Consider the following 22,503-nt stretch of genomic DNA (forward strand, 5'->3'; position numbering starts at 1 on the left):
AGTTCAGTGTGTTCATTAGATTCCACATATGAGTGAAATCATATGGTGTTTGTCTTTCTCTGACTGGCTTATTTCACTTAGCATACAGTTCTCCAGGTCCATCCATATTGTCACAAGGTTAAAGTTTTCTTCTTTTTTATGGCCAAGTAGTATTACATTGTGTAAAAGTCTCCTGGTTGTTTTATCAACTCAACTACTGATAGACACTTGGACTGCTTTCATATCTTGGCTATTGTAAATAACACTTCAATGAACACAGGGGTGCTTATGTTCTTTTGAATTAGTATTGTGGGTTGCTTCAGATATCTGCACAGAAGTGGGATTACTGGGCCATAGGGCAATTCCATTTTTACTTTTTTAAGGAAACTTCATACTGTTTTCCACATTGGCTGCAACAGTCTACATTCCCTCCAGCAGAGCAAAGCATTCTCCTTTCTCTACATCCTCATCAGCACTTGTTTGTTGACTTATTGATGATAATCATTCTGACAGATATGAGATTGTATCTCATCCTGGTTTTAATTTGCATTTTTCTGATGATTAGTGACACTGAGCATCTTTTAAAATGTTGGCCATCTATATATCCTCTTTGAAGAAGTGTCTATTCAGGTCCTTTGCCCATTTTTAAATTGGGTTGTTTGTTTTTTGGTGTAGAGTTTTGTGAGTATTCATAATTATTGGATATTAACCTCTTGTCAGATGTATCAGCAAATATGTTCTCCCAAAAGGGTTGCCTTTTTATGTTCTTGGTGATCCCCTTTGCTGTGCAAAACCTTTTTAGTTTGATGTAGTCCCACTTGTTTATTTATTTATTTTTTGTTTCCCTTGTCTGGGTAGATATATCTGATAAAAAATTGCTACATGCATTGTCCAAGAATTTGCTATGTTTTATTTTAAGATTTTTATGGTTTCAGGTCTAATATTTAATTTTTTAATCTATTTTGAATTTATTCTTGTGTGTGGTATAATAAGGTTGTCTAGTTTTATTTTTCTGCATGTATATGTTCAATTTTCCCAAAACCATTTATTGAATAAACTCTCTTTAGCCCATTGTATGTGCTTGCTTCCTCTGTCAAATGTTAATTAACTATAAAAGTGTGGATTTACTTCTAAGCTTTCTATTCTGTTCTGTTAATCTTTGTGTCTGTTTTTATGCCACTACCATGCTGTTCTGATTACTATGGCCTTATAGGATAATTTGATATTAGGTAGTGTGATTCCTCCAACTCTGTCCTTCTTTCTCAGGATCACTGTTACTATGTAGGGCCTTTTCTGGTTCCATATAAATTTTTGAAATACTTATTCTAGTTCTGTGAAATACATAATTGGAATCTTGATAGGAATTACATTGAATCTATAGATTTCTTTGGGTAGTATGGATGTTTTAATGATGTTAATTCTTCCTATCCATGAACATGGTATGTACTTCTACTTATTTGTATATTCTTCAATTTCTTCAGCATCTTATAATTTTCCAAGTACAGATCTGTTACATCCTTGATTAGATTTATTTCTAGGTATTTTATTCTTTTTGAAGCAATTGTAAATGGGATTTAAAAAAAAATTTCCCTTTCTGTTAGTTCATCATTGGCATATAAAAATGCAACTGATTTCTGGATATTAATTTTGTATCCTGCTACATTGCTGAATTCATTTATTAGTCCTAGTAGTTTCTTGGAGAAATCTTTGGGATTCTGTATGTACAATATTGTGTCAATTGCAAATAAAGACAGGTTTTTTTTTTCTTCCTTTCCAATTTGGATGCCTTTCATTTCTTCTTCTTGTCTAATTGCTTTGGCTAGGACTTCCAGTACTATGTTGAATAAGAAAGGTGAAAGTGAATATCCCTGCTTGTTCCCAATATTAGGGGGAACACTTGTTGTTTTTGCCAATTGAGTATGATGCTGGCAGTGAGTTTGTCATATATGGCCTTTATTATGTTTATGTATGTTTCCCCTATTTCCACTTTGCTGAGAGTTATTATCATAAACGGGTGCTGAATTTTGACTTAAATATAAATTCTAAAACTAAAACTTTTGGGAGAAAATAGGAAACAAACCATTTAAACTTTAGTGTAAGCAAAGATTTTTTAACAAGACAGAAAAGCACCAACAATAAAATAAAATAAAAATGGGTAAGTTGAACATTATCAAAATGAAAAGCTTCTGTTCAGCATAAGTCACTTTTGTTATTAAAGAAATTAAGTAGTAAGCCACACCTTTGACAAAGGATCCATCCAGAATATGTAAAGAATTCCTCTACCAAGAATAAAATTACAACCCAATTTTTAATGGATAAAACATTTAAAAACTTTTTTAGTGAGCCAAAGTCAAGCAGGCACTTCTGAATATAATATATACTAGTGCCGAATAAAGGATTAAAGCAGTCAAAATTATTAAATGATCAGAGATACAATTTAAAATCACAATTAGATACCACCATATATTCACTATAATGGCTAAACTTAAATAAAATGACTTATTCAAATATTGATAGGGATGTGAAATTCCCAGATCTCTCATATTTTGTTGATACAAATATAAAGTAGTATAATCATTTTAAATTTTTTTCTAGCAGTTTCTGATAAAATTAAATAGACATGTACACTATGATACAACAATTCTATTTTTTTATTATTTACTCAAGAGTAATGAAAACATATATATATATATATTGCGAGAATGTTCATAGCAGATTTTTTCATAATTACATATCTATGAATAGAAAAATGGATAAACAAATTGGTAGTGTATTTACTCAATGGAATGCAACTTAGCAATAAAAAGGAATGAACTACTTTTATATGCAACAACATGGATGAACCTCAAAAAATATGCTAAATGAAATAAGTCAGACTCGAATACATATATTATGTTACCATTTATACGAAGTTCTAGGATATATAAAATTAATTTGTGGTGAAAGAATTCAGAGTATTACTACATTTGATGTGGGGGGAGTAAAAGTTAACTAGAGAGTTATATGAAGAAACACTTTGGGGTGATAGAAATATTCTATATCTTGAGTGGCATGGGGGTTATATGTATATATATATATATATATATATATATATATATATATATATATATATGTTTGGCAAAATTCACCAAAACTTATGATTAACAGGTATTCATTTCACTCTGTGAAAAACTACAATGCAGTTAAGAAGGGAAAAATACATACATAAATAGAGGCAAATTCAATCTAGCAAATTATAAAAGAAATAATAATGACCAATCAAGGTTTATTTGGTTTATTTTATATATGCAAAATTTGTTAACCATTCCAATTTATCAATGGATTTCTATGTTAACTGGGAAAGTAAAAGAAGTATATGATCATCTAGATTAGAGATTGTCAAACTTTTTCTTAAAGGGCCAGGTTGTTAATATTTTAACCTTGGAGGACTTATGTATCTCTGCTACAACTAGTCAGCTCTGTCAGTCTAGTGCAGAAGTAGTTATAGATAATACATAATGAGTGGACATTTTTGTTCCAAAAATTTTTATTACAAAAAGAGACAATCAGCCATTGGACCATAGCTTGTTGACCTCTAATCTAGGTATTTGTTTTACATGACTTAAAAATTAAATCTCAAGGCCCTGGCTGCTGTGGCTCAGTGGATTGAGTGTCGGCCTGTGAGTCAAGTGTTGCTGGTTCGATTCCCAGTCAGAGCACATGACTAGGTTGCACGTCAGGTCTCCCGTTGGGGGCACAAGTGAGAGGCAACCACACAGTGATGTTTCTCTCCCTCTCTTTCTCCTTTCCCCCCTCTCTAAAAATAAATAAACAAACTAATTAATAAATTAAGTAAATTAAATCTCAGCAAACTAAGAATAGAAGTAAATTTTTAATCTGATTTTAAAATTGTACAAAAGCTGTAACTAATATGATACTCATGAATATTGAAAACATTTCTTGTGAAATTGGGAACAAGATAAGGATGCCTGCCTGCTATCACCACTTCTACACAATGTTACACTGGAGGGCCTTGTCAAGAAAATTAGGGAGGAAAGAAAAACTCAACAGGATGGAAAGAATAAAAGACATTTATTGTTATTTGCAGATAACATGATTGTGGACCTAGAAAATCCAGAAGAATATAAATGATCAGCAAATTTAAGAAGATTGTTACATTCAAGGTCATATACATAGCTCAATTGTATTTCTGTATTACAGCCATGTTAAGAGAGAACATTAAACAATTTAAAATATATAACAAACAACAGTATCAAAAATATTAAATACTAGGAATAAACCTCATCGAGAAATACAAAACATTGACACTAAAAAAAGACATTTGTAAAGAAAATAAGATCTAAATAAATAGTGATATAAAACATGTTCATGGGTGAGAAGATTCAATTTTGTAAAGTGGTCCATTATCCCCAAATTAACCTATATACACAATTCAGTTCAATAAAAATGCTAGCGGGCAATTATTTTTCCAAACATTTGAAAAACTAATTATAAAGCTAACATGGAGAGAAAAGAGGCATAGAACTAGTTTTTGTTATAAGCATTTTCAAACTACTTGATTTCATAAACTATGTACATGAATTACTTCTATAAATTGAAAATAAAATTTAACTGTCAAAAATAAATTTAAAAATTTTAGAAGGACATGAAGTCCTGTGATTTTAATCTCAAATGATAATAAAATCATGTTTTGGATTTGTATTACTTGAAGGAATAGGAATAAAAAAGCAAATCAGAGTTAAGAAACCCAAGATGCCCCAATTCCATATAAAACTTAATTTAACATTTATGAACTGAAAAAAGAGGAAAGAAAATCCATAAGAAGCAGAAACTACCTGTTAATTCATTGGAAATAGGAATTTTGAGGCAGAAAGAAGTTACATATAGCTTAATATTATACAAATATATTCAAACAGTGTAGTAAATCAGTTGTAATTTATCAATCTTATTTGACCACCTAACATTGTGGTCAAATAAGCTTAAGAAACATCATACTGAATCCTCTTCCAAGGAGGACACTTAGGAGAAATCTGAGTTAAGGACACTGTTAATGAGCAAAGCAAGGCACTTTGCATTTTATAGAACTTACCAAAGATAACAATCTCCTAGAACCCAACGGATAATTCCAATCTCTCTTCTCAGCCAAGTATGATTCTTGAGCCCTACAGCGAACTCAGTAGTTTGGCTACACAACACTTCTGCTTTAAATGTGGAAAAGCAAAATATTTTCTGTCCTGGGACTATTGCAGCTTATGTTTGTGATGTGACTCAGTTTTCACCAATGGCATGAAAGCCAAATCCCACAGGGAAAGTTTTTGCATTCCTGATAAAAAGGGACAGATATTTTTGCCTCCTTTTTTCTATCTTGCTGGAATACAAATCCCCCCTCTACATACTCTCACATACAACTGGGCAAAGCAGGACATGTTCCTGTTCTCTCTGTATAGCTATACTTTTACATTTTTAAATGGGTGTCATTAGGGGATAAAAATAAATGTGTATGTTTAATCTGACATGTTTAACTGGAGCCCTAAATGTTGTCTATGAACTCAAACACTTCACGTAAACAAATTAAAACATGCTTGAGAATGAAAGACACCGAATTCAGGGTCATGCTTATCATGTGAGGAGAGAAGAAGGGAACTTGAATTGGTAAGGGGTTTAAGTGAGCTTAAAAACTAACTATAGCTATGTTTTGTAATTTGAAAATAAAAGAAAGCAAAGCAAAATATTAAAGTTTTATCATTTTTAATGTTTATAATTTACACTATTACAGTTGTCTCCGCTTTTTCTCCCTTTGTCCACTTCCACCCAGCCCCACCCCTCCCCTCCCTTAGTCAATCCCCATACCGTTGTCCATGTCCATGGGTCATGTACAATGTTCTTTGGCTAATCCCTTCACCATCTTTCATTCAGTCTCCATCCCCCTCCCCTCTGGCAGCTGTCAGTTTGTTCCATGTATCCATGCTTCTGTTTCTAAAATATTAAATTTTATGGAGCTGGAGTTGGATACCTGAGTGTTTCTTTCATTATACTATAACTTGAAATATATTAAAATATTTCAAATTAAAAGAGTATCCTCAGAGTGAATTGTTTTAAATGCATACACAGGTACTGAGAATAAAAGCCTTGAAATTCCATGTGTGGCAAGACAGTGAGATATTAGGAAGAAAATAAATAGAATTGAAAGAACAATCCAGATCGGATTACAGCATAGATGTTCCATTTACCTAACTAATAGCTGGAAGGTGATATTGATCACCACAGTGTAATATACTCAGTCACTCAGTCACTCAATCAATCACATACACATATATTCAAGCATGTATACATATTATGCATAAGTATACTTGCGACTAGATTAGGCATAGACTATATATTTCTCTCATTAAATGCTGTGAGTTTAATTTTTAAAACAAATTCTTTTTTTGTTTTTATATGTCTAATATTTTACAATTTTTTCAGGTTTCTTTTTTAGGTATATACTCATGTACTTAACCTAGGTCAACCCTCCATCAACATTCAGAAACTCAGAGAGGTCAGAACAGGTAAGCAGTCTTCTTAAACAGTGTAGTCTTATTGAGGTTGACTTCTTTCTGTGTGATGTTACAGAAGTGTGTGTCGCTGACGTATATTTAAGGCCAAAATTTAAATTTATACACTTTCAAATGTTTGATTAAATCTGGCACAGAACTGCACATTAACAACAACAATGAAAGTGCAAATCACTTTTTCATTTGGAAACTTCCTAAAGCTGCTATACTCAGTTATAGCTAGAACTGTTCTAAAACTAAACCCAATGATGCTCAATTTATGTATGGTACTATAACTAGAATAGCTTTTCTTTTTGATAGCATGAGATCTAAATGATCTGATAGCACAATTGGTTCAATAATTATCCATTCAGCCACAGAAATACTTGTCTAGGAAATTGAATTACCACAATTATCCAGTTTGGGGATTCATGATGAAATATTCAATAGGTTTTTATCTAAATATGTTGACTGTTTTTCTCTGGTAAATGTGCCTGTAAATTATATAATTTGTCTAGATAGTAAACATGATTTAGTGGAAGAGGCGTAATATTTGAAGTCAGAACTAGTTTCCAGCCCTAGCCACGCCATTCACTAGATGTGTGATTTGGGTAAACTATATAACCTCTTTGAGTCTCAATCTCTCCATCTATTAAATTGGAACATATGATTACACCTTAATAATTAGGTTAAGTAACCTATGTAGAATGTAATCAATACCTTAGTTCCTTTCCATTTTCATAAAATTCACCTCTAAGATCACTATCATCAATTAAGACGCTGAAAAGCTATGAACCATTAGTATCCAAAGTAGTAAGGAGCAGTACATCTCTTGTTTTAGTTGTTTTGAGCAATTGACTTATTTTTTCAAATTGCTCAAACAAAACCAATGTATCAGTTATAGCAGGACTCTAAATCTACTCACAAGGCCTCCAGGCAAATTCAGCCGATTAACCATTTTATACTTATGCCTTCCCACTGATAATGAGCCTGACAAAAACAGAATGGAAGTGAATATTAAAAAATAAAGAGTGGTTTAGGGATGGATCAGAAGAGGGTATTTATACTAACGTGATGTTAATCATTTTAAACTTGCCCCCAAATCAAAATGGCCCTATGTATTTGTTTCGACTACTTTACATGTTCTTAGGGAAGTTGTTGGGTTCCAAATCCATATCCACCCAAAACATTGACCCAAAAACATGTTCATTACTGTATTAGATTATTAGGGTCTTTAAGGAAGATACCACTGACTAATGTACTGTCCTGTAACACAAGCTACTAGGAGGTGAAAAAAGACCCTCCCCCACTCAAAAAACAAAACAAAATATGTTATATACTTACTGGTAAGAAGAGAGGAAAGAGAGTAGATTCAGCTATGTCATCATCTGCCTTTGATTCTTCTGTTTGATAAAAATAAATCTTCTCTTGACCAAATGAATACAGTGAGGACCTAAGAGATTTCATGGCCTTCTTGGAGAATCAAAATCAGTTTTTCTTTAAAGGTTAGGTGGGTGCACTTTCCTTGAGGATTTGAATCTAGTCTCCACTGTGACCTTTCTGTGTTACAAAAACTGTGGGGGGGGGTAGTTGTGTAAAGCAGAAGAAAAGTTGAGGTTCACTAAGATTTATTTTAGCTGCGTGATATGGGCAAGTCAATAGATTACCTAACAATACTGGCACCAAGGTACAGGGATAATTTTTTTTTTTTCTTGAAAATGTCCTATACATCGAACAATAAAGATTATGTACCTCCTTTCATTCAGAAACATGTACTATTGCTTTCTATCCTTGGATAAAACGCAGCTGGAAAAAAGTGATTTTTAGAACAGATAACCTAGAATGGTGAGTCTCCAGAACCAATTTGTGCTGCTGACTGGATGACAAACACCTTGGGAGCTTGTTAAAAATACATATTCCCAGACTCTAGTGCATAGATTTTAATTTTATAGGTCTATGAGAGGGCCCAGGAATGTGCACCTAAAAAAATTTTCCAGGTAGACTAAGCAACTATGGTTGGTGCATCCATATTATAATATACAAATATATATGCAAAAAAATAAAAAGGAGTGAGGAACTTGTTTATGGATATGGGCCAATCTTCAGTATATTTTATCAAATGTAAAATGCAAGGCTGTATCATTTGCTACCAGTGGATAGCAAAAAGGGATGAACATACATATATGTATTTAATATCTCTGGAAGGTTACACAAAAAGCTGGTAGTACTGATTTTTGCTTCTAAAGAAGAACCTGGTCATTGGCAGATAGGAGTGGGAGAGAGATTTTTCCAAAGATTTTTATACCTTTTGAAATTTAAGCCAAGTTAAAATGTTATGTATTCAGGAATAACCAAAAAACTTATTTCTATAAGATTCATAAAAAATATGGCTTATTAATAACTCTTCAAGTAACTCTGATGTTCAGCCAGGATTTTAACTAATGGCCAAGAAATATATACTATTCAACATATTCATGTAATAATATATAAATACTGTATATATAACATATTACATATCCATGTCTCTAAGAGATTATGTATTCTCCCTCTGTGAAGACAGAGCACCAGAAAGGTAGATGTAGGGAAGTTGCATTAATGTGACTGATACATTTCTGGAAACTTTACTTATTTTTAATCTGCATAGTTCAAGACTAAAGTTTCAATAGCTCTAACAAAGGACAGTAGATCTGCCTGCCATCTTCTAATGAAAGCAGCAAAAACATAGTTTATAATTTATTCATCTAGAAAACTTTGAATTATATAATTCTCAATTATTTTTATAACTGGAAGAAATATGAATTATTTCAAAATATATAGAGATTTTATTAATGTTTTATGTCATACCACTTCAAATTAGTGAAATTCAAAATCACATTAAATGCAGCCACATTGTTCTTGAACTACATTTGACTAACCTCAAAAAAATCTTCACAGGAAATACATTTTGATGTGATTCACTTAGTTTATTTAGAGTTGATCAAGGAACACCCACATGAAAAACACTCCTGCATTTTCTGTGAAATTGTTAGACATTGTGACTGCTGGGCTACTTGATGCCACTTACATAAATCATAACTTTCTCATTAAAATTTTTATACAAGAATATGTTTTTAAGAACTGTATGCTTCATTTTAGCAGATGAGAATTGCCCCCAAGATCCTGGGAGCTGAATCTGATGTTCAACCATAGTATATGGCAAATATCTTAACAAAATTTGGGATGATTTAGTGTTAAGAAAGGAAAAGCAAGTATCATCTGTTTATAAAATTTATACAGCATACTTTTTAAAAAACAAACAAAACAATCCTGTACTGGATAACAATTTTTACAATTTCTGATTTTAGTTAAAATGTGGCTTCCAATACAAGGTTAAGCAATTGAGTGGATAATAATGAGGCTCCTTTCTTTGAGAGGATCTTAAGGATAAACAGCCAAGGAGAAAAGTCCTACCTTTGAAGTAGCAATTATTGAGTGGGTTTGCTAATGAATGCATGTATTAAATGGCTGGACAGGAATAGTGAAGGACATGCTCTAAGAGCTAAGTGTCATTCTTTTTTTTTTAAATTTTTAAATTTTTTTTTTCAATTACAGTTGTCCCATTTTTCCCCCATTGCTCCCCCCCACCCAGCCCGTCCCTTCTCCCACAATCATATCCCTCCCCGTGGTCCATGTGCATGAGTCACTCATACACGTTCCTTGACTAAACCCTTCCCTTACTTATCCCCCTTCTCTCCCTCCCCCCTCTCCCCCTATTGACTGCTATTCTGCTCTTTGTCCTATTTAGTTCTTTTGTTTGTGTTGCTCTTTAGTTTCCTGTATTAGGTGATATCATATGGTATTTTGCTTTCTTTGCCTGGCTTATATCACTAAGCATCATTCTTTCTAGTTCCATCTATGTTGTCGCAAATGGCAGGAGTTCCTTCTTTCTTTCTGCTACATAGTATTCCATGTGTAAATGTACCACAGTTTTTTGATCCACTCATCTACAGGTGGGCACTTAGGTTGTTTCCAGCACTTAGCTATTGTAAACAGTGCTGCTATGAACATAAGGGTACATAAGTTCTTTTGAATTAGTGTTTTAGGATTTTTCAGGTATAATCCTAGCAGTAGGTTGAACGTAGAGTACCATATGACACAGCAATTCTACTCCTGGGTGTAGTAAAAGTGGGACCAAAGACTTCACAATTATCCTAACTGAATTTTCCCAACTTCATGAAATAATCTACTACAATATCATTCTCATTACTAGGAGGTATTATATGGACATGCCATATGCTTTTTGAACTAGCTGTCTCTGTGAAACAGATTCTAAGAAAAAGATTTGTGTTGTATGCAGCAATTTTATTGGTGAGTACCCTTGGAAGAAACCTTTATATGGGTGAGTAAAGGAAGGAGGGTTGAGTGGAAAGAGGAGTGAAACTACAATGACGTTGCAATAAAGACCCTGGGAAGCTCTGGGAAAGGGTGGTCCTTCTGAGTTGTCCCTCCTTGAAGCAAAGGGGCTGAATCTTTAAAACCACTTATTTCCAAGTAAAAGAATGAGGACTGTGCCCCAGGAGTAGGTATGAACTGGGGCAAAGCAGCTCTTTTCAGCTGAGGGTCAGCTCAGAGATAGAAATTCAGCTGAGATCTGTTAGTTGTCAATGCTATCATCAACTGAGGGAATAAATTCCTCAATCCCAAAGGGGGAATCCAGGAGAAATAAAATAGTATTTGCTAAAGTCTGTCTCCTGTGCCACTTGAATTTACTTAAATATGTAGTATGTTCCCATTGTATCTCTCTTCTATATTTTTTTCTAGGTTTCATTCACTCTTGGCTAATATCTTTGCTCTCCCTTATGAGTCTAAGCCCCATGACTTTCTTAGGCCAAAGCTGTTGCACTTATACAATTATTGTCAAAACTGGGCAAGAAATCCCCCCATGGGTTGCATGGGTACTAAACATATTCTTCCCTGCCCTCATGGTTAAGCAGCAGCCATATTTACCTGATTATCAGTCAAGCACCTCTGTCAGGATGGTGACTCCTTTCTCTCTTACTACTTTCTTCATGCCATGAGAACCCTAAGGTAACAGTAGTTGTTTTTACTTTAAGGTTAATGGGATACTTGCTGTGTATTTTAATGGAACATTTCCCCCTCTGAGAAGCACAACATCTGGATCCACTAGGTCTACTGTTGTAGAGATGGGAAGCACAAATTTTACAAGTTGGTCACTTGGAGGGATGGTAAGCATCTCTCTGTTGGATCTAAGACTTACACTCTACCTATTGGAGACATAGCATCACACAACAGCCATTTAACTTAGGGTGTAACAACATTGTAGAGTATAAGCCCCTATTATTATAGAACCTCATATCGAAGCTGGTGCCTCAGTTATACTTTCAAAAGGCTATTCTGTCACTATGAGACTGGCAGCTGGGTGGTGTAGCATGTGGTCAACCAGTGGATCTCATGGTCATGTGTTCACTGCCATATCTCCTTTGTTGTCAAGTGGTATCTTAGCCCCATGTGAGTAGATCTAAAACTCTGTAAGCCCTTGAACAGTGGTGCTGACAGAGGTCCTACGGACGGCAATGGCAAACCCATCCCTGGACTATGTGTTGATTCCACTAAAGATGAAATGCTGCCCCTTGTAATGTGAAAGGGGTTCAGAGTGGCCAATTTATCATCAGTAGCTGGTTAGTGTCCTGGAGGAGTGAGCCATATCTGTACTTAGCATTTGTCTCTATGCTGGGAGGTGGGATATTTGGAAGTGGAAGTAGCTAGATTGCCTTGGTCAGTGGGAGCTATGTGTTGCATAAACTTCATCCATGCCACCGTTAACATCTCTGTTTATCTAACCATTATACTAGTACTGGGGTGGCTGATCAGAAACTAGCTGATAGTAACTGGCCATGTCATTCTATATTTTTGGTTCTTTAGGGCCTCATCTATAAAGATTGATGAAAAAGAGGAGACTCTTTAGAGGGCATTTACATATAATTCAAAGATCTTCATACTTAGGTTCATTTTCATAGGTTAACCCACATCATCTTCCCCAGATGCCCTTGTTTTGCCAGTTTTCTAATTTTTCTTTTTCCAGGTCCCTGAACAACCAGTGAAAGTATTTTCCTGTGCTCATGAATTTTGGTATATATTGTTACTTTGGTCCACCATCCTTTCTACAAAAGGTAGATGATCAGAGGCAATGCTTGAAGCTCTGCACATTGTGAGGATTTCCCTTCACAACTTTCTTTCAAGAGACACTGTGAGATTATAGTGCAACAGCAGTACATTTTTAGCTTGCATTTCATATCAGAATGACCCATCTGTGAACCATCTATTTTTTCCTCAATGGGGACCCCCTCGTATGCCCATAAAGGTACCAATGCTGTTTAATTGTGCCCCCCTAACTGCTTATGCTTGATTATGGATTTACCACTTTCATCTTTTGTGATGGGTTGCTGCTGAGTCTGTCTGACCCTATGACTTGACAATTTCCAGATAAAGACTCATCTGAGAGCCATCAGCTGTCATACTCAAGTAACTGGAGGAATAAATGCCTCAACTCATTCCTGAAAAAGTAACTTCAATTCTCCGATGCTGAAAATGGTGTTTCTTTTTGTTTGTTTATTTGATTTGATTTGATTTTAAACAACACAACTTTGAAAGTTCTCACTATAAGCAGATAGTTTATAAAAATTAGAAAGATATAAACAAAAAATAGAGAATGAATAAGATAAGAAATAAAACAAGGAGACTTGTGTTCTAGTCCTAGCTTTACTACTATCTTTGAATTTTATACTTAACTAACCATTTCATTTCTCAGAGCCTTAATTGCGTTATCTACATTATGAGACAGTTGATGAGATCAATTTTTCCCACTCTATAGTCAACTGAGAACATAATAAAATTTCAAGAGCTATTTCCATTATTTTATAAAGTCTAATGAAAATAATTTATCTATCCTTAATAAGGTTGCAGAGGGATCAGGTGAGGGACACTGCACTGTCACTTTAGGTGAACAAGAGAGCTATATTAGATAAATACTGCAGAATAAAAGAATCCTAGAACATCATTGTATGCTAAGTATTTCCAGGGTCATGCAGTCCAACTCACAAACAGATGCAGAAATCCCCTCACTATAATGTTAAACCTTTCCTTGAACTCTCCTAATACCATGAGTAGGCCTGTCCAGTTCCAGAGGGTTCTAATCATTCTATTGTCATTTCCTTCTGTCAGTAGTGGCTCTCTTTCTTTCATCACCTCACAATTCTCTCCTCAGTTTATTCCAGTTGAGCTTCATTACCCACCATTCCACTGGAACTGCCAAATCCAATGGTTTCTACTTTGTCCTTATCTTACCTTATTTCTAAACAGCATCTGACACAATTGATCATTCTCTCCTTCTTGAAATGATTTCTTCTTTTGGCCTCCAAGTTAGCATATATCCTGCCTTTTCTCCTAACTCACTCACTGGTTGATCCTTCTCAGTCTTGTATTTTGGTTCTCCTCTTTCTCTACCCAATATCTGAATATACCATTGGCTCAATAATTTGCCACTATTTTATTAAGTGGTATCATTTATTCTCCTGGCTTCAGGTAGTCTAGACTTTAAAATCAATATCTTCTATTTGTCACCTGTCCTCTAAAACTTAGATTCAAATATCTGGTTTCATTCATAACAGCTCTTTTTGGATGGCTAATTTGCATCTAAAACTTAATTTGTCCATAAGAGAACTTTTTGTTTTTATACCCAAACCCATTCCTTTCCCAAACTCTCAAATATTGGAAAACAGCACCACTTCTGCTAGATTTCTCCAGCAAAATCTTAGAATACATCTCTCTCTAATATGTCCCCAAGTCATATCACTTCTAACTCCAAAAGTGACCTCAATTCTGACTTTTAGATTTTATTTCCACTACCACTATCTCCCTCTAAGACTTCTCCATTTTTTTACCAGACTATTGCTATAATCCTTAATTGGTCTCCTTGCTTGTACTCTTCTTAGTTTCTATAATCTGTTCTCCATGTATTAGCAAGAGAAATTTATTTAAAATATAATTAGATTATGTCACTTCTCTGCTTAAAATCCACCAAATGACTGGCTTCTGACTGTAGCTAAAGTCTCAATGTTTTGCCATGTCCTACAGTGCCATAAATGATCCTGACTCTGCATTGCTGAACTTCTGACAAACAGTATCTACCTTGTCTACAACCTTTCACGGGGCTTCTCTCTTACTTTTGGGTCTTTGTACTAGATATTCATTTTCTTATAATTATTTTTTTCTTGTTCCTTAGTTCTGGATCCTTATTGTCATTAATATCTTTGTTGACATGTCAGCTCCTTAGAGAGGATTCCCTGGCCACTCATTCCAAACTAATCATCTAGTATTATCCTATCTTTATGCCCTATATGATTCTTTGCTAACACTTAACAATTCCTGGAATTTTTTTTTCCTTTTCTTAAAAGTATATTTTATTCATTATTTTATTACAGTAGTCCCATTTTTTTCCCTTTGAGCCCCTCTGCCAAGTACCCTCCTTCCCTCCAGCAATCCCACCCCCCTTAGTTCATGTCCGTGGGTCATGCATATAAGTTCTTTGGCTTCACCCTTTCCTATATTATTAATTTCTCCCTGTCTATTTTGTACCAACTGATTATGCTTCTTAGTCCCTGCACCATTTCCCCATTTCTCCCCATTCGCCCTTTCAGCTGATAACCCTCCAAATGATCCCCATACCTATGATTCTGTTTCTATTCTGGTTTGCTTAGTTGGATTTTGTTTTTATTTTTTAGATTCAGTTGTTGAGAGTTGTGAGTTTGTTGTCATTTTAACACTTATAGATTTGATCCTCTTTTTCTTAAATAAGTCCCTTTAACATTTTGTATAATAATGGCTTGGTGATGATGAACTCCTTTAGCTTTACCTTGTCTGGGAAGCACTTCATTTGCCCTTCCATTCTAAATGATAGCTTTGCTGGATTGAGTGGTCTTGGTTGTAGGTCCTTGCTTTTCATCACATTAAATACTTCTTGCCAGTCCCTTCTTGCCTGCAAACTTTCTTTGAAAAATCAGCTGATAGTCTTATAGGCACCCCTTTGTAGGAAACTCTCTGCTTTTCTCTTGCTGCTTTTAAGATTCTCTCTTTATCTTGAAACTTTGGCCTTTTAATGATGACGTGTCTTGGTGTGGTCCTCTTTGGCTCTAGCTTGTTTGGGACTCTGTGCTTCCTGGACTTGTATGTCTATTTCCTTTGCTAAATTTGGGAACTTTTCCTTTATTATTTTTTCACATAAGCTTTCAATTTCTTGCTCTTCCTCTTCTCCTTCTGTACCCCTATGATTTGGATGTTGGCATGTTTAAAGTTGTCCCTGAGTTTCCTAAGCCTCTCCTCATTTTTATCAATTCTTGTTTTCTCATTCTGTACTGGTTGACTGTTTTTCTCTTCCTTATGTTCCAAATCATTGATCTGAATCCCGGTTTCCTTCCCTTCACCACTGGTTTTGCATGGATTTTCCTTCATTTAATTTAGCAGAGCCTTCACTTCTTCCTTTATGTGTTTGCCATACTTAAGCATATCTGTCAAGCCTGTGAGCATCTTTATCACCATGATTTTGAACTCTATGTCTGTTAGGTTGGCTATCTCCTCATCTGTTAGGTTGGCTATCTCCTCGTCGCTTAGTTCTCCCACTGGAACCTTGATCCATTTCTTCTTTTGGGCCTTACTTCTCTGTCTTCTCATTCTGACAGGTTCCTGTGTTTGTTTGCCTCCACATCCCAGGTAGAGTTGTCGCTCCTGTTATGTTGTAAGGGGTGGAGCCTTAGGTATTCGTCAGTACATGTGACCCATTTCACCAGGTTGTGGCACTGTATGTTGGGTAGGGGTCTGAAAGGGAACAATGCCACTTGCTCAGCACTCACCCCTTTTCTGGGCACTTCTCCCATTTCTGTATGGGCCTGGCACCTCTTGAGCTGTTGCTCTGGCCATTGTTCCTAGAGTGGGTGGGTCTGCTGATGTTCTAGGACCAGAGGGGCCCTTTAAACACGCAGACTCTGCTGATACACCAGCCGTTTCTTCCTCCACCCCAACCCCCACTGGTTTGCACAGTCAGAAGCAATGAAGCTTTATTTTCCCTGGCACTGGAACCATGAGCTGCTCTGTCTGGTATAGTGCTGGGAGTGCTCTCCAGGTGTCCATCCCTACTGTTTAAAACGTGTGACTGCACTTTCCACCGGCCTGTTGCTGCTGCCACCACACCGCATCCTCTCTGCCCTGGCTCTGCCCCTCCTTCCTTTCTGGATGAGTATTCTTTATACCTTTGCTTCTTGGACTTCCATGCAACTCAGTTTTCTGGAACTTCTAGTTGTCTCTAGTTTTGAGGTAGTTGTATTCCTTCTTAGTTGTGGAGGGAGAGGCAGAGTGTCTATCTAGGCCTCCGTGTTGGCTGGAAGTCTGTAAGTTTCCTTGTTTGTTTACAGACTTATTGTGTCTCTTCACCAGCATGTAAGTTCTATGAGAGAAGTGATATTATCTACCTTGTTCCTGTTCTTTTATCAGGGCTTAGAAGAGAGCTTGGAACATAGTAAGTGTTCAACAAAAATTTGTTACAGAAATGAAGGAATCAGAAGACTCTGAGTCTCTATCCTAATATACCAGTCAAAATTTCCAGGACAAAATTGAAATCCATTTTTATTTAAATTGGTGTTCTTACCCTTCCTGGGTGGTTAAGTGGTTTGGAGCATTGTCCTGTATACCAAAAGGTTGTAGGTTCCATCCCCAGTCGGGGTGCATGCAGGGAGCAACTGATCAATGTTTCTCATATTGATGTTTCTCTTTCTCTCTCCTTTCCTCTAACAAAATCAATAAACACATCCTCTGGTAAGGATTTTAAAAAATGATAATTTCATATGAAATAAATAAATTTGTGTTCTTGTTTTGATGTCTAACACCTTATTAGATGTTCAACTATAGACACCTGTTAACTCTCAAATAAAAACCTTCTGTTTTTATATTTGTCATTTTTAGGAGACAAAGACTTCGGGCAAAGCACATGGTAGACATGAAATGCCAATTACCAAGAGATATAAAAAAACTACTTCATAATAGAAATGGTTTCATTTGTATATTCATATTTTTCTTATTTTAAATAACCCACAGGTACTATAATTAATTCTAATGCTAATTATGTTTGTGGTAATTTTTATAGGATTGTCTCAATAGGTTTTATTGGTTTGGTTTTTAATGCAAAGCCTAAGAAGTTTGCCCAGGCCTGCTATATTACTTACCTACTTGACAATCCAATTTATAAAAATATTATAGCCATTAGTTTGTGTTTTACCTTGCTGGGTTATGGGACCTCACTAGATATTTTAAGATATCCTAACTTTAGTAAGTATGATTCATTTTTCTGCAGCCAAATTTATACCATGATATGCACCAGCAAACTCAAATTCTCAAACCTGACTGTTATCATTCTTTCCTTTCCTATCACTCCCTTTCTTGATTGAACCATTATCAAAAGTCCAACTATTAGCTTATGTTATTCAACAAAAGGAAAATATCTATTTTGCTTTATGAATAACTAATATGTACCAAGTGTTTAACATGTGCCAGCCAATATTCTCTGTTTTACATAACTTAATTCATTTAATCCTGACAACACGGGTGCCATTATTTTGATCATTACATAGATGAGGAAATGCAGCACAGAGCAGTTACATCACTTGAATAAGGTTAAACAGCTAGTAAGTAGTCATGCTGGGCTGTGAACCCAGGCAGGTGAGCTCTAGAACCAGTGCTTTCAGCCACTGCTCTACCTTTCCATTGATAAGACTGACTTTCTCCTTTTGCTCTTATAACCTATTATTTTTTCAGTCACTTTTACAGAATGATAACTAGTGACTAACATCTTCTCCAGGAAAATATCCAAACTTCTTCAAAAGTTCGTCATTTTACATGATTCCAAGTTTCTTTATCACCCAGTTCCTCTCTGGAAAGACAAGGGTATCCTTCCTCTTAAAGTATCAGAACTGAGTTAGTCCATGTAAGAGATAAGCTGTATAGATATAGAGATGATTAGTTCCTTCTTCCTATTATTATAATTTTGTTAATGTAATATTAACTCACCTTAGCTTATTTGAGAGTCATATCACACTCTTTACTCATATTTCTATCGAATGTATTTTTCACAATATTCAAAGCTCTTTGGAGCTACTATACAGACTTCCCCCAAAAAACCTACCAGGAACCACATGAAAATCAATGAAGCCTTAGTGCAGTTGCCATAACCTGAAAATGGGCTTCCCATAACATCAAGGGACACACACATATTTAAATCCTTTAAAATAGTACAAATGTGAAAATATCTCTTAAAAAACTAAAAACATCTTTAAACATTAATAAATCAAGAAATGTTATTTACTGCAAAGGCCACGTGAATGCCTACTGATAGTATAGGTAAGAAAGATAATGAAAGCTCTCAGTAACTGGAGGCCTTCCACTGCACATGTAAGAGAGGAGAGAGAAATTATTAAGTCCTGGGGATGTAATGAACAGCATGGTGACTATAGTTAACAATACTACACGTTTATTGAAAAGTTGCCTAGAGAACAGATCATAAAAGTCCTCATCACAATAAAAAATGTAGCTATGTGTGGTGATGGTTATTAACTAGACATTGTGGTGGTCATTTCTCAATATATACAAATATGATCTTGGAGCCTTTTAATAAAGAATCAGGTTAATAACCTTGTCTTGCATTAGGAAAATGCTTTACCCTTGGTTTGTGATACAACTGAGCTTGCCCTGGCCACATAAGAAGGAGCTGTTTATGAACTGTTTTTAACTCTTCTTTTTTATTCCATACAACATTAAGTAGATTTTGAAAAACCTACGTGATAGATTTTACACTTTTTCCTAATGTATTGCCTCTTGTCCTAGTCAACTTGTGCAGTAACATTCCTGGGATATACCCATCCTATACTATTTAGGGGCATTATAGCATAGAGATTAACATCATGAATTCTGAAATGTGGATACCTGTGCTTAAATACGTGTTCCCTTGTTTTAACTTTGTGGTCTTGGACTAGTTATTGTTCTAAACCTGACACCTCATCTATAAAGTGGAGGGAATTAATACTTATGATTAAATTAAACATGCCTATACAGCATTTAATCTAGAGCCTAATATTTAATAAGTGCTATAAAAACATTAGCCTTTCATAACAATAACAGCCTATCCAAAAAGAAAAGGAGGCTAGTCTGGTATGAATTAAACTTAATGAGTCCATGCTGGATCTTATGAATACCACATCTCTTTATAAGAATTTACATGCTCTCCTTTTATATTGTTGGAAAACCTATCCATTTTAATAACTCATTCTATAATTTTTCACAGGAATTTATGTGGGGCTCACTGATCTATAATGCAGAATTTACTGTTTTCCCTGATTGGAAAATTGTGCTGTATTTGCATCTCTCCAGTCCTGTGATACTCTCCCTTTTTCCATCATTCCTCAAAAGCAGCAATTGGTGGTTCAGGAGTTTCATCCCCCAGGTCTCTCCAAGCCTGCAGTGAAGTTAATCTCAGCCAGGACACTGGGTGTTCTCTGTCTTCCCACCTATCATTGACATCAGTTCACTCTTAGTTTGTTTTACCCTCTCCAGTCTGAAGCTCATTGTCTTTGCCACAGAAGACAGGCAGAATAGGAACAGAGTGGTTCTGCTTTCTTCTTGTCGTCTGTTATCACCATCTGTGTCAAGCAGAGAGCCTACCCCTTCCTGTTTGTTCCTCTTGTTCATTACTGTAACTTCTAAAATTCCCCTCTTTTTGCCTTAATATTTTATACTAAGTTTAGTTCTGTGAGAAATTATGCCTTAATTTATTCTTAAGGGCCCATACAAGTAGTTTCGATTCACCATTGGTTATCCAATCTTCTTTCTGCTTTTTGTTTGTCTTTTCAAAATACAAGCCCAGCTATTTCCAGTCTAAAATAACATTTAAAGTAGTTCCTCCCAAGAATGTCTTTTAAGGCCCAAATTAAAAGCAAATACAATATGTGACTCTGGAGAAGTTTAAGGTACTACCATTTTTAAATTATCTGCCAGCTATGTTTCAGTTTTAAGTGAATTCATAAAATCAATTGTTAAGGAAATATGAGGTAAGCAGATGATGTGGACTCAGTTTATAGCTATGAAGATGGGACTAAGTGGACAGACTCAGGACATATTGAAAATAGCACCAACAGTACCCACCAATCGATGGCACATAGTTTATGAGAGGGAGAAAAGTCAAGGATTACAAAACTTACAAATTTCTTTCTTAAAGCAGTTAGGTAGATGGCAAATCTGTTTAGTGAGAGATAAAAGACTTCAAAGCAGCAAATTTAAAAAGAGTGTTAATAATTCTGTTTGGCCATGTTTAAGTTTTCAATTAGACATCCAAATTGAAATGCCAAGTAGAATATAGGAGTCTGGAGTTCTAAAGACAAGGTTAGGTTGGAGGTATAAATTTGAGTTGTCTGCTAAAGTTGGCATTTAAAGCCTTGGGACTAGCTGAAATTACCCAGATTAGATCATGAAAGTGAGAAAAGAACCCCCCCAAAAAAGATCCTTGAGTCAACAAAATATTTGGAGATCTAGGAGAAGCAATAAAGGATGTGAGATGAAGCAGTCAAAGAGATGAGAGAAAAGCCAGGGAAGCATGATATCCTGCAAACCAAATGAAGAATGTGTGTCAAGAGAGAGGGAATAGAGTACATGGTGTCAGATGTTAATAGCTCAAGTAAGATGATCTCAGCGAACTGAACATTAGCTTTAGTAAGATGAGGTCATTGGTGAGATGAGGTCCATTTCATTAAAGTCAGAAGAAATACCCAATTAAGATGATTTGAAGAGAAAATGTGAAAAATTAGTCAGTGAGTATAAACAGTGTTCTCTTTTTCTCTTAAGTAGAGCAGAAAAATGGACAGTGTCTGAAACAGGACGTGGAGCCAAAGGAAAGTTTTTGTTTGCTTGCTTTTTTGTTTGTGCTGATGGGTAATCTTTTTTTTTTATGGAAAAAGTATCAGAAAACATTTAATATATGCACATTTTTCTTCTAAGAATCACTTACTAATTTATCAAATATTTGTGAGCATCTTAGTACCAGGCACTGGGAATAAAATAGTAAATAGAAAAGTATCATCCCCTGCTTTCTTTTTTAAATTATATTTTATTGATTATGCTATTACGGTTGTTCTGACTTTTTTCTCCCTTTGCCCCACCTCCACCCAGAAACCCTACTCCCTCGGGCAGTCCTCTCACTATTGTTCATGTCTATGGGTTGTTCATCTAAGTTCTTTAGCTACTCCATTTCCTATACTGTACTTTACATCCCCATGGCTATTCTGTATCTACTTATTTGTACTTCTTAATCCTCTCACCTGTATTTAAAGAAAATTCTTTTATTTAATCCTCACCCAAGGAGGTATGTTTATTGATTTTTAAAAAGAAAGGAAAAGGGCGGGAAAGAGATTGTCTTCTTGTATGTACCCCAACGTGATGGAGCCTGCAACCTGGATATTTGCCCTGACTGGGAATTAGACATTTTGGTCCGTAGGATGATGCTCCAACCAACTGACCCACACTGGACAGGTCTAATTTATATATTAATATAGGAAGAACTGTCTCTCCAATTTCAGATTTTATGTCTTTCAATAAAATATTATCATTTTCTTCATTTAGATCCAATTCCTGTCTACTTAAATTTATGTTGGGTAATTTATCTATTTTACTGAACTTATAAATGGGATATTTCCCATTTCAATTTATAATTGCATATTAGTAGAAAGAAAAGCTATTAATTTTGTATCTGGCTAGCCACATTACCAAATTCTTATTAATGCTAATAGATATTTAGCACAATATTTTGTATTTTCAAAGTATATAACCATACCAATTGAAAATATAGTATTATCTTTTAATTCTTCATATTTAAACTGCTTCTTTAATTTTCTAACCTTGTTTG

Source organism: Furipterus horrens, unplaced genomic scaffold (genome assembly GCF_987537825.1).
Source record: "Furipterus horrens unplaced genomic scaffold, mFurHor1.1.pri manual_scaffold_4, whole genome shotgun sequence".
Taxonomy (NCBI): domain Eukaryota; kingdom Metazoa; phylum Chordata; class Mammalia; order Chiroptera; family Furipteridae; genus Furipterus; species Furipterus horrens.